The sequence below is a fragment of the Sceloporus occidentalis genome, unplaced genomic scaffold (assembly GCF_023333645.1).
Source record: "Sceloporus occidentalis isolate IW3139 unplaced genomic scaffold, rSceOcc1.0.p SCAF_3, whole genome shotgun sequence".
NCBI lineage: Eukaryota > Metazoa > Chordata > Lepidosauria > Squamata > Phrynosomatidae > Sceloporus > Sceloporus occidentalis.
In genome coordinates, this window is record NW_028316983.1 from 121,258,577 (window position 1) to 121,272,316 (window position 13,740).

The 13,740-nt window shown below is 42.0% G+C and overlaps 1 pseudogene across 1 annotated transcript in view; it reads left to right on the forward strand.

The window, feature by feature from the left end:
* Positions 1-520: 520 nt before the first annotated feature.
* The window catches only part of LOC149316670 (P-selectin-like), a 44,802-nt pseudogene continuing 31,582 nt past the window's right edge, over positions 521-13,740 (forward strand). Inside the window, exons 1-4 of the transcript XR_016280515.1 lie at positions 521-665; positions 4,727-4,799; positions 5,066-5,455; positions 10,438-10,545. The product of XR_016280515.1 is annotated as a P-selectin-like (transcript). The remainder of the gene's footprint in view (positions 666-4,726; positions 4,800-5,065; positions 5,456-10,437; positions 10,546-13,740) is intronic.

Genomic DNA, 13,740 nt, shown 5'->3' on the forward strand with positions numbered 1-13,740 from the left:
CCCAGGACAGACCAGCACATTCATCAGCAAAGATGTTAAAACATCAGGAAGAAGCTCTGCTAGAACATGGCCAGTGACCACATAGCCCGAAAAACCCACAAAAACTATGGATGCTGGCCATGAAAGCCTTTGACTTCACAAAGACGTTAAAAATTATGCAGGAGAAAAATGGTGATGATGTTAGAGTTACAGGCCTACATTGTGTCTGAGATGTTGTCATTAAGATGGTATTGATGGATTTCAAGATCATGGCATACAAGAATGGCATTGTCACAATCCTAATTAGAATGCAGAATCCACAGTGCAGGGTCAATATGAATATGTGTAAGAGAGCCAGTGTGGCATAGTGGTTTGAGTGTTAGACTACTACTGTGGAGATCAGGGTTTGATTTCCCACTCAGCCATGAACCCCTGGGTGACCAGCATTTACAAAAGACACAATTAGATGCACAAACTGCCAAGGACTTATTGGCATGAAGTTTTGAGAGGGAGGTACAATGGGGAAGGCAATAGGAAAAGGATGCAATCAGCCACTCTACACTCCAGAGGAAATGCTGGCACCACAAGGCTGTGCAGAGGAAGGAGGAAGGAGATGTGATGCTGATGCCTATCCATGCAAGGAGAGGCGTGCAAGGGAGAAATCAGGGGGATCTGCATTGAAGATGGTGAGTCCACCTCCTTTCTCTATACACAGAAATGCCAAAGGGTTAAACTTTGGGGATAAAGTAGCAGTAGCTTTGCTGTTTGCTGTACCTTGGGACAGGTATAGCAATGAAATACAGTAACATTTGGGAGAGCAGTTTCTCTACAGGTGACCACATGGTCTAAATGGCTGGAAAAGGGACCAGCATTGCTTGGGTTAGGCAGCTCCCAGATGATTTGGACATAAGCAGCAGGACCAATGGTTAGGGATTATGGGAATTATGTTCTGAAAAAGTTCTCTGTCCCTGGTTTAGAGATAATCCAGGCCAAACAATGGTCACTATAGTAAGAAAATGTATTTCACAGCACTGGAGGACTGTAGAAGATATCACCACTCTTTGTATGCTTGTAACTTAGTGCTAGTTGGGACGTTCACATTACAAACATGTAACTGTAATAATTTTCCAAATAGTTCTGGAAACTACAGTTTTTGGTGGTGCTGAGCATTCTCTCTGAACTCCACTGCACAGAACTACAGTCCTTAGGAAAGAGAGAGGTGATGTTTATTAAGCTGGGTTAAATCTCTGGTTCATGCAGTCCCTGAGATGCTTGGAGAATTAACTCCAGCTATCACACAGGGGGGGAAATGGGAGTTTAAACTGTCATTATCCTGGGAATGTTGTGTGATCACAGGAAGCTTTTCACACACATCGTGATTAAAGAGGACTTATACTGGCAATAACCAGGTAATAACCAGCAACAAACCATTCACGGATGTTCCCTGTGAATGATTTGTTGTTGGTTATTATCTGGTTATTGCCAGGATAAGTCCTCTTTAATTGCGATGTCATGTGAAAATCTTCAGCGTGATTGCGTGACTTTCATGAGATAATGACAGTTTAAACCCTTGATTTTCCCCATGTGATAAAGTCCAAAGAAAATTCAAGATAACCCTCTTCTTTAGCATGTCTCTTGTCCTACAGCTGGATTTGCGTCCTGAACTTTCAGGGATTTAAGCCTCCTTCTCAGGATCTCCAGAAAAGTGTGATAGAGTATCCTTTTTTGAAAGATATTTTGCATTTGTAAAGTCAAAGGCTTTCATGGCCGGCATCCATAGTTTTTTGTGGGTTTTTTGAGCTATGTGGCCATGTTCCAGAAAAGTTTCTTCCTGACATTTCGCCAGCATCATTCTCTGAAGATGCCAGCCACAGATGCTGGCGAAACGTCAGGAAGAAACTTTTCTGGAACATAGCCACATAGCCCCAAAAGCCCGCAAAAAACTATATTTTGCATTTGCTCTTCTCTCTCTACTCTAACTTCTTTGCCACCAGTTATAGCACCAGAGATACAGCACTTACTCTTACTGGCTAGGTATTCTCCTTTAGCCCTATCATGGGCCACTAGGCTCTATCCTTACCTTACTAGGCACTGGTGGCATGAGATCACCCTTTCATTGTCAGACTTTGACATCTGATTCTCAGTATCTAATGGCAGACCATCTCATTCTCTGGAGTTGCATGCTTAAATGTAGCTGGGATAATATAGCCGAATACAGTGGGGTTTATGTCTGGGAAACTATGATGTTAGCCTTCTTGTGGTCTCTAAGTAAGGGGACAGAATGAGGTAGAGCTGGATTGGCCTGGTAAGAGTTTTCCTATTAGCCCAGCCCCCTGCCTATCAGATTCCATTCTGAGGTATGGAATACAACTAGCCTCTTCTCTGCTACCTTCAGGGATCACAAAGCTCAACCTGCTGATTTGTCAAACACCATTTCTTGCCTCCCAGGCACCGTACTTCGAATCTCCTTCCTTTTATCATTTTCATATTTGACTATTTATTGATTTATTGTTATCATTGCTTTCCCCCGTTCTTGCCACTGCAGCACAAGGACATTGACTTCTTTGTTATCGTGCAGCACCTAAGGCATGATTGAGATTGCACGAAGGTGAAAAAAACAACAACATTGGCTTACCTTGTGAGATGTTTGTTTTCAGCGATGGGAGCGAAGGTATCCTGAAGAAGTGGGTTGGTATTCTATGACTCGCTCTGATGCAGGCAGGACTTTAGATTTTAATTTGAAGAAGCCACCACTAGATGGAGCCAACCCCCTTTGGTAGCTTCAGTTGATAGTAAAGCCTCAAAAGAGGCTATCTAACAACCATTATGTTAAGAGATTCTTAAGGGCAACTACGCTTATCAAGCCTCCTACCGTTCATCGTTACCCGAATTGGGACCTACACACGGTACTCATGGCACTCACCCTTTGAGACTCTTAAAAATATAGACATTAAACACCTCACATGGAAGGTCCTATTTTTGACAGCTATCACCTCTGCCAGAAGAGTCTCTGAACTTGGTGAACTATGCATATTCAGACAAGACTCTGTGTTATTAAAATTAGACCCTACCTTTATGCCCAAGGTAAACTCTGTCTTCCACAGAACACAAGATATTCTGCCGTCATTCTGCCCTCACCCTAAAAAAGACTTAGAGAAAAAGTGGCACACCTTAGATGTCCGGAGGGCCATACAGACATATATTAAAAGAACTTGACACTTCCGCACCACCGACAGTCTGTTCGTTTCCTTTCACAAAAACTCCATGGGCAAAAAGGTATCATCAATGACACTCTCCAGGTGGATCAGAGCTTGTATTTCAACTTGCTACTCACTATCAGGTTCTCCCAACTTAGGTCCAATCTATGCACACTCCACATGCAGTGCATCTACTTCATCTGCCTTTTCCACCAACGTTTCTCTGGCAGAAATTTGCAGAGAGGCAACATGGTCATCTTTATCCACATTTGTTAGACATTACCATCTCGACGCATCTCAGTCCTCAGAAGCTGCATTCGGGAGGAGGGTACTACAGGCTGTAGTACCAAAATAGCTAGCCCTTTCTGCTTGAGATCCCAACCTAGAGGAATTAGTTATGTTATATCCCACTTCTTCAGAATGCCTTCATCCCATCGCTGGAAAAATAAACATTGGCTTCCCTTATGAGATGTTTGTTTTCAGTGATGGGAGCGAAGGTATCCTCCCTGCCCTCTATATGATGCTGATCTCCTGGCAATTAGTTGAGGTGATGATTTCACCTCAGGCTGTTATTCAGTTATTTCAAGGCCACTTGCCTTGTTGTTCAAATGGTTTATATTATACTGTTTTTCTATAGTTGTTATTTCTATACTGCTTATTTCCTCGGCTTTACTATCAACTGAAGCTACCAAAGGGGGTTGGCTCCATCTAGTGGTGGCTTCTTCAAATTAAAATCTAAAGTCCTGCCTGCATCAGAGCAAGTCATAGAATACCAACCTACTTCTTCAGGATACCTTCGTCCTATCGCTGGAAAAATGAATGCTACTAAATAAGAGCATAGTGGTCACATTTATATCATATGCTTATTCCAAGGATCTTAGGAGAACGTGCATGTTGTGGGAGTAACTGTATCTGTTGCTTATCCTCAACTAACATTTGTAAGGTAGGCTAAAATGAGATTTTGGACATTATCAGATAAGGGAAATTGGAAGTATAATCTAATGGCAATCCGAACGCAATCACGGGGTTTAACGTTATTGCATGATAGACGACCATACACAATTTCGGGCAATGGGAAGTCAGTCCGAACGCAATCATGGGGTTTCACATTATTGCGTGAGAGGTGATCACAATGTAATTTTGGGCAATGGTAAGCTATTTTCGGGCAATGGGAAGTCAGTTCGAACGCAATTCGAATTCACATAAATTTGCTGAACTAGCGAATTCATGTGAATGCGTTCTGGCCCCACTTTCTTTTCGTTCAAAATTAAAAGAAATCCCTCACATGTGAGAAACTCCACAGTGAAATAACCTTTTATGGATAAATAGGATATGGATCCAGGTATATGCCTGTTCTGTGTTGGCTGGTCATTATATTGTACTGTATGAGCTGCCATAGCATGTTATGATGTGCCTATATAATGGTGGCTTTCTCTGAAATTAAAATTAAAAAATTAAAAACTTTAAAAAAATTACTAGTGATGGAAGAATCATTGTTTGGATTCAGTGTTCATAGTTCTTGAATTGCAATCTTTACTTTTTCCTCAAAGGGTGTGACCAGTGGAAGATTCTGGAGTAGATGGGCAGATGAACACATATTGCTGTTGGCTGTCATCAGTTGGGGTAAGTGTTCATAAAATTTACTGAAACAACCCCTACTGAATTTCTACCTGTTATGAATCTTTTAGAATAAGAAAGCCTTATCTGTTAACATAAGTGGAAGTGCTTCCTTTTCTGAGCAAGGACATGATATTCTGTTGCACACTATTGGGGATAAATGCTAATTCAATAGTGATTGAAATAACAGTAATATAGTTACATTAATCACTGTTAGCAAGTTGAGGATATTGTTTGGAGCCCTTTCCTAACTGTGTTTGTTGCTATGGCAGGGCTCCTGTTTCTTGCAGATGTGGAGGCCTGGACGTACCACTATGGGGATAAATCAGACCTGACTTGGGAAGAGGCAAGGATTTTTTGCCAGACCTGGTTTACTGACCTGGTAGCAATCCAAAACCAAGAAGAAATTGCCTATCTCAATGCTGTTGTGCCTTACTATACGAAATACTACTGGATTGGGATCCGCAAGATTAACAACACTTGGACTTGGGTGGGAACCAACAAGATCCTGACAAAGGAGGCTGAAAACTGGGCTTACCGAGAACCTAACAACAAAAGAGACAACCAAGACTGTGTTGAGATTTATATTAAGAGAGACCGGGAGGCTGGAAAGTGGAATGATGAACCTTGTATTAAGAAAAAGCGGGCATTATGCTACCAAGGTAATGAAATACTCGATATTGTGTTTTATGTTAAAGCTACCTGAAATTACCAATAGAATCTTATAATGACTTACCCAGAAGTAAATCCAAGTGAATTTTATTGACTTAACTGAAAGCATGAAAGCATGCATAGGATTGCTGCCTGAATTCTACTTATGCTGAGTCCTAAAATAGAGATTATTTTCAATATTTAAGGCACAGAATAAGCAATATCTTAAACAATGTGTTTAGAGTTGGAAGGGCCCCATGTTTTTTAAGACATCCAGAGAAAGACACCCCACCACCTAACTGCTTGGTTCCTTTGTTGAACTGTGCTTACTATCAAGAAGTTCTTTCTAATCTTCACTCATAATGTGCCTTCCTGTAACTTCAAACCTTTAGATCTGGTCTTTCCCTCTGGGGCAGCAGAGAACAAACCTGGCTCCTCCTCTCTGTGATAACTCTTTAAATATTTAAAGAGGGGAATCATACGACCCTTTACAGTCTGAACATGCCCAGCTCCCTCATAGAATCATAGAGTTGGAAGGGGCCCTGTGGGCCATCAGGTCCAACACCTGCTCAATGCAGGCTCTCCAGCTAAAGCATGCCCAACAGGTAGCTGTCCAGCCACTTTTTAAAGATGTCCAGATGGGGAGACCCCACCATAACTCTAGGCAATTGGTTCCATTGCCAAATTGCTCTTACCAGCACAAAGTTGTTATATCTTATTGGCCAAACAAAATAGACAAAATACATAATGCAAGCTTTTCAAGCTCCATTGGCTTCTTCACAGGTGTACATTTTATATTAGATTTGGTCCTGTTGTAGTTCAGTTGTTCTGGAGGGATTTCAATGCAGGCAAAGGCCACTTCCTTTCTTGGCTATTTTTTGACCAGAAACAAAGGACAGGTAATGAAATGTCAACTTCGTTAATAACTTCATTAATAACAGAAAAGTAAATTTTATTATCTATTTTTTATTGATCTTTCTCCCTGGTCCCCACACGACCAAGCTAAAGCTTGCATGATATATTTTATATGTTTTGGTTGGCCAATAAACTATCACTTGTTTGTGGCTTTTGTTGTATCTTATGATTCTTCCTAGTCCTACTCTTCTCTGAACCCACTCCAACTTGTCTATATCTTTTCTAAAACGAGGTGCCCAGAACTGAGGTCTCACTAGTGCAGAATATAGTGGGACTATCATTTCCCTTGTCTTGGAAACTAGTTTTATTAATGCAGGCTAAACTTTGCCATAGTATCACACTGCTGAGTCATGTTCATCTTAAAATCAACAATAATCCCAAGGTACCTTTCATATGTACTGCTGCTAAGCCAAGTATTTTGTAGCCTAAATGTAGAACTTCACATGTGTCTCTATTGAATTTCATTCTATTAGTTTCAGTCCAATTTCCCAGTCTATCCAGGTCCTTTTGTGTCATGTTCCTATCTTCTCATGTGCTATCTCCAAAACCCAGTTTTATGTCATATGCAAACTTGATAAGGATTCCATCAAACCCGTTATGTAATCATTGATAAAAATATTGAAGAATGTCAGCCTCCGGACGAAAACAGGCAGCTCTCTACTCTTCTTCTCCTTCAATGATTCTTCTGTTGTCCATATCCCTTTTCATTACTGTCTGTCTCTGGTCTACTGTGCCCTCCTCATTTCATCTCTTCACTCTCCTTTCTTCTTAAGTGCTTACTCTCTCACTTCTCTGCTTACCTCTGTGTCCAAAAACTATGGTTTGTCTTTTCCCTCTTCCATGTGTCCCCACCACTCTTTAATGTGTTTTTAGTTTTGTGTCATTCTTTCCCTCTGCTCTTTCTCCACATCTCTCTTTCCTCTTCCACTCCCCTTTCTCTCATGTTTTACAGTATATGCTCACTCTTTTCTCCTGGCATTTTCTGCAATGACAAGCCTTCCTTTCCTATGCTTATAACTCTTCACCATGACACTGTGCACCATGGGCTTCCATTTCCTACTCTGCTCCTTGCTTCCTGTTTGTTGCTGCCAGTCTCACTTGTAGCTTGCCAAATGTAGCCACTGCCCAGTAGTAGAGGGTATGAATAATGTAGCAAAAAAAAGGGAAAAAACCCCAAACCCCATCCATATCATTGTCCAGATTTACTGGGAGAAAAGGCTTTACAAATGAATAATTCATCAATATATTTGTATCTGCACATATGTGCATATGTAAGTATAAATATAATAAAAATATTTTCTGGGGAAGTGCACTTGCAGCCATGCAGGATTTTTTTTAAAAGTATATGCCAGAGGGCTACAGCTCATCCTAATCCATGTGGCCAAGACAATATTGGATAACACACAAATGAGAGTCCCATGCACACTGCTGGCATGTCCCCTTACTCCCGTTTTACATTTGTGTGTGCTTTGCAAGACTAGTTCAGAGTTGGAGTATAAACATCAGCATTGTTTGCCAGAGGTTAATCTGGATCAAAATTACACTCTTCCCTCAAAATTTGTGGAAAAATCACAAATAACAAAAACACTATGATTTTACCTGAGAGAACACCTCTTTAGGAATCTCTAGGTCCTCCAGTGCAACTCTGTGGTCAACATCTGCCAGGCATTGACCACATAATTGTGCTAGAGGACCTATAAATGTCTAGTGGAGTATTCTCTCTAGGAATATCTAGATCCTTCAGTGTGACTCTTGGTTAAAGTTGACCATAGAGTTGCTATGGAAGACCTAGATATTCTTAGAGGCCCTATTTTCACTAGCCCTTTTGCTCTGGATAGAACTGGGCAGATCTGGTTGCCCCCATACGAAATCTGCCCGGAAAGAAGTTAGAATCATAGAATCATAGAATAATAGAGTTGGAAGAGACCGCAAGGGCCATCTAGTCCAACCCCCTGCCATGCAGGAAATCCAAATCAAATCATCCCCGACAGATGGCCATCAAGCCTCTGTTTAAAGACCTCCAAGGAAGGAGACTCCACTACACTCCGAGGGAGTTTGTTCCACTGTCGGACAGCCCTTACTGTCAAGAAGTTCTTCCTAATGTTGAGGTGGAATTTCTTTTCTTGTAGCTTGCATCCATTGCTCCGGGTCCTAGTCTCTGGAGCAAGTGAAAACAAGTCAGCTCCCTCCTCAGTATGGCATCCCTTCAAATATTTAAACAGGGCTATCATATCACCTCTTAACCTTCTCTTCTCCAGGCTAAACATCCCCAGCTCCTTAAGTTGTTCCTCATAGGACATGGTTTCTAGACCTTTCACCATTTTACTTGCCCTCCTTTGGACAAGTTCCAGTTCTGACTACCGTTTACCTTGATTGATGCAATTTGCCCCTCTGAAGTTCACATTTGCAGTACCGCTTTAAAATGGATCCTCCTTTGTTGTCAATTAAATTCACTTCCACTTTCGTCAAAGGTGACGTATCCTACAGCCATTGGCCAACCAAATGGGTGCTTTCCCCCTCCCCCTATTAAAAAAACCTGGCGGCAGTGTGCACATATTCTGTCAACTTGTCAAATTTAAAAACCTCCAGGTGTGTGTATTTGGGTCATTTGGGAGCCCTGGTGGCGCAGTGGTTAAATGCCTGTACTGCAGCCATTCACTTGAAACCACAAGGTTGCGAGTTCAAGACCAGCAAAAGGGCCCAAGCTCGACTCAGGCTTGCATCCTTCTGAGGTCGCTAAAATGAGTACCCAGACTGTTGGGGGCAAAATTAGCTTACTTGCTAATTAGCTTATTTGCTGTTCACCGCTATGATATTTGGAATAGCAGTATATAAATAAAACAAATTATTATTATTATTACAGATTATGGCAATCCTAAAACGACCCCATCCTGCGGTTTTCTTGGCAAGATTGGTTCCGAGGAGATTTGCCATTGCCTTTCCCCTGAGGCTGAGAGAGTGTGACTCCCCCAAAGTCATGGGTTTCCACAACTTTCCCTCTGAATGCCAGCCTCTAGCTTCCCCTTTGCTTCCAGCCCAGCATTTCCTCCTCTTTGGAACCTCTTCTCTTCTCTTCCTTTCCCTTCCCTTCCCTTCCCTTCAAGGCCAATGGCACCGCTGAAGCCCTTGCCTCCCCCCCATGCCATCCTCTTCCCTTCCCTTCCAGCCCAAAGCATGTGCATAATCTGTCACAACAACAACAACAATAATAATAATAATAATAATAATAATAATAACTTTATTACGGCCATTTGGCCAGCACAATAATAATAATAATACCTCACCTAAGAATGCCATCTCTGCATCCTCTTTCTTTGCTTTCCCTCCGATTGCCACCCCAGAATGCCTTACATACACATATACCTATGTAGCAAAAGCATTCACATATTGTATCAATTTGCCAAATTTAAAAGGAAACACAAGCATTCGCATATTCTGTCACATACACACACAAAAATAATTTTTAAAAAAAGCCACTTGCAAAGTGAGGTGCTGTGCCGGCAGCAAACAAACGAAAGGGAAATGTAGCACAAGCAGAGACATTCTATCAACATGTATCAACCTGTAGAACAAGCATTCGCATAATCTGTCCAAAATAAAATTACAAAAAAGGAGAGAGAGAGAGAAAAAAAACGCTGCTGCCCTCCCTCTGACCTGAATCCCTCTCCTGAACTTGACCTGATCATGAGCAGGGCCAAGTTCACATTTCCCGGCAGCAGGGAAGAAACTGGTTTTCCTAAAAGACACAAATAATCCACTTTTGGGGAAAATGCTCTAAGGGGGATTTGCCCTGGATTGGGTGTAAAAGACCCTAATTCTGATGTATTTAAACCGGTGCCAATGGGAATTTCCGACTTTTAATCCAGGTTACAATTTGGTACAAAAGGTAGTCTGAATGGCCCCAGAGAGAACATAATAATAAAATCCACCAAAGTCAAAGCTGCAAATGTGGAGGGACAAGTGTAATCGGAAGCAGAGTCAGGAAAGGCTCAGAGGATGATGTGGTAGGTTTTTATAATGGTTTACATTTTTGGAGTAGCAATATAATGAATCTAATCCGGTTCTGTTTTCTCTGCAGCTTCTTGTTACTCTTCTTCCTGCAGTGAGCAGGGTGAGTGTGTGGAGACCATTGGGAACTATACCTGTCAATGTTATCCTGGCTTCTTTGGCCCTGAATGTGAATATGGTGAGTCTGGAGCAAATCAGAATTTTCCTCTCATTGTGAATTGCAGGCATGCTGTAGGGACAATGCTGATTTTGATCACAGTGTAGAGAAGGAATTGAACTTCTCTTCCTTCCCTATGTCACCAGCTGTCTGACTCAAGCCTCCTCATGAAGGCTGTTTCTTTCTTTTAAAAAAACACTACGCAAGGGCAAACTATGTGACAAACACCTAGTCTGATCTTCAAGTAGTACATAGACAAGCATCTACTTCTGCTTTGTATCTTTCTCTGGGTAACTGGTTGAACTGAGCAGTGGCTTAGTTATTTTTGCCATGAAAAATTTGTTACAAAGTTAAACAGTTATCCCCTTTCGGGCCGAGGAATATTTCCTTCCAGCTTTTGCTTCTTATTGGTGCTCGAGTCTTGTTACAACTAGAATCAGCATTAGATAGCCAGTGGCATCACTAGGGTTAGTGTCACCTGGTTTGGTACTTTATGGTGTCACCCCCTCCACTGACCTCCTCCTATACCACACCATAAAGAATTTTTAATAATGGTGGGGTTTTTTGCATTAATGGGCTCATAAATCATAATTCCCATATAACACTGAATGTAATGATAATAGGTGTGACATAAACAATAAAAGGTAAAGGTATTCTCTGTTGACAAGCTTGTCATGTCGTGTCTGACCGTAAGAGGTGGTGCTCATCTCCATTACTAAGCTGAAGAGCCAGCATTGTCAGAGACTACTCCGTGATCATGTGGTCAGCATGACTGCACAGAACACTGTTTACCTTTCCACCAGAGTGGTACCTATTTATCTAGTTGCATTTGCATGCTTTTGAACTGCTAGGTTGGCAGAAGCTAGGACTAGTGATTGGAGCTCACCCCATCATGCAGCACTTGGGCCTTGCACTGCCAACCTGCTAATCTTGCAGTCAACAAATTCAGTGTCTTAACCACTTGAGCCACCATATTACCAACATTAAAATTATACCTTTAAATTACAACATCATATGTACAAAATAAATGTGTTTGCATATACATAGTTTCATGAGGTTAAAGTGAAAATTGGGTAAAATGTGATGTTTTAAAGGAAAAAAACAAAATTGTAAAAAAATTAAAATAATCAAAATAAAATTTGAAATTTGGAATTTTAATTTTTTAAAAAGAATCTGAGGCCTATTTTTTCTCCTCCAACTGAACCTCACCCCACTTACACCATCTTTTGCAACAATTTAAAGAGATACAGATGAATGCCAGAGCCAGTTTCTGCCCAAATGCAGATATTTGAGGAGCAGTGGTTTACCTCTGTTAGATTGGCACTTGGTGTGGACCTCACCCATCACACCCCTACTGATGCCACTTTAGATAGTGTCATAGGCTTAGTTAATACGCTATATTTATGTGATAGCACTAGAAGCAATATGCATAATAAGCTGCAACTATTTACACAGTGACTTAGAGGCTCTACAGACTGGGACTTTGTGCCGACCAGTAGGTGCGGTGAGGGCTGAGCGTCCGGACATAGGACCAGGGTGCCATCTTGGTGCGCGCCTGTTTACACAGTGCATGCCATGATGACACTCAGCATGCACAGTGCCCAAATGGTGCTGCACACAAGGGGTGTCATCATGGCGTGTGACGGATCGGGGCCTCAGCGGCCACAGCAGCAGCCCTGAAGGCCCCAATCAGTTGCTTTTCCAGGCCTTGGGGAAGCGGCAAAATGCTTGGGGAAGCGGCAAAACGCTCGCCCCCTTTCTCTTCTATATCGCTGCCGCAGCCGTGTAAAGGCGGTGCCATCGATACCTGCAGCAAAAGGAGCTCCATTTCAGAGCTCCTTCTGGCACCGCTGAAAGGGTGCCACAAGCGCCCTGCAGCGGCACCAGGATGTCACGCCCGCACTGTGCTGTTTGGCTGTGGTGCAGCCATGATATCGTAATGGTGGCGTCCATGTAGACAGGGCGCTGCCATTTTGACGCCGTGGTTACGTGCTAGGGTTGCGGGGTGTCTGTAAAGGACACCCCGAGGCAACCCTAGCACATATCCAGGCCGGCGCAAAGCGTCGGTCTGAATACCACCATAATTTGCCAAATTAGGCAGAAACAGGAAAAATAAACTTACAATTGGGTTTAAAGGTAAATTGGGCTTCCCAGAGGTTTCCATGGATCTGATTCGTTTGTAAAACACAGCACCTGCTCCCAAGTACCTTAGGAGTTTATCAGACAAGGGAAATTGAAAGTATAATCCAATGGCAATCCGAACACAATCATGGGGTTTAACATTATTGTATGATAGACTACCGCATGCAATTTCGGGCAATGGGAAGTCAGTATGAACGCAATCATGGGGTTTAACGTTATTGCGTGATAGACTACCACACACAATTTCAGGCAATGGCAAGCTATTCTCAGGCGATAGGAAGTCAGTTTGAACGCAATTTGAATTCATGTAAATTTGCTGAACTAGTGAATTCACGTGAATGCGTTCTGGCCCCACTTTCTTTTCATTTGAAATTAAGAGAAATTCCTCCCGTGTGATAAACTTCTTAGTCTAGCATGAAAATATATTTCAGGCAAATTAGATAATAGGCTTTTTCCTGCTAAGTTCTGTCATATTTAGCTATGGAATCTGGGAAGCCTCTAGATCCACCAAATTTGCCCACCTTCTGACCTTGCAAGGGAACACATCAACTAAAATCCACAACTCTATTTTCTGTTCCTTAGGTGTCCAGTGCAAGTCATTAAATATCCCTACTCATGGAGACTTGAGCTGCTCTCACATGTATGGGGACTTTCAGTACCAGTCTACATGTAATTTTACATGTGCAGAGGGCTTTGTGATCAGCAGAGCAAAGACTATTGTGTGTGAAAAATCTGGAGAATGGAGTTCCCTAATAATAATAATAATAATAATAATAATAATAATAATAATTTGTTTTATTTATATACCGCTATTCCAAATATCATAGCGGTGAACAGCAAATAAGCTAATTAGCAAGTAAGCTAATTTTGCCCCCAACAGTCTGGGTACTCATTTTAGCGACCTCGGAAGGATGCAAGCCTGAGTCGAGCTTGGGCCCTTTTGCTGGTCTTGAACTTGCAACCTTGTGGTTTCAAGTGAATGGCTGCAGTTCAGGCATTTAACCACTGCGCCACCAGGGCTCCATACCCTGGTGCTATCATGCCAAGGTTCAGAGTTTCCTTCTTCCTAAATTC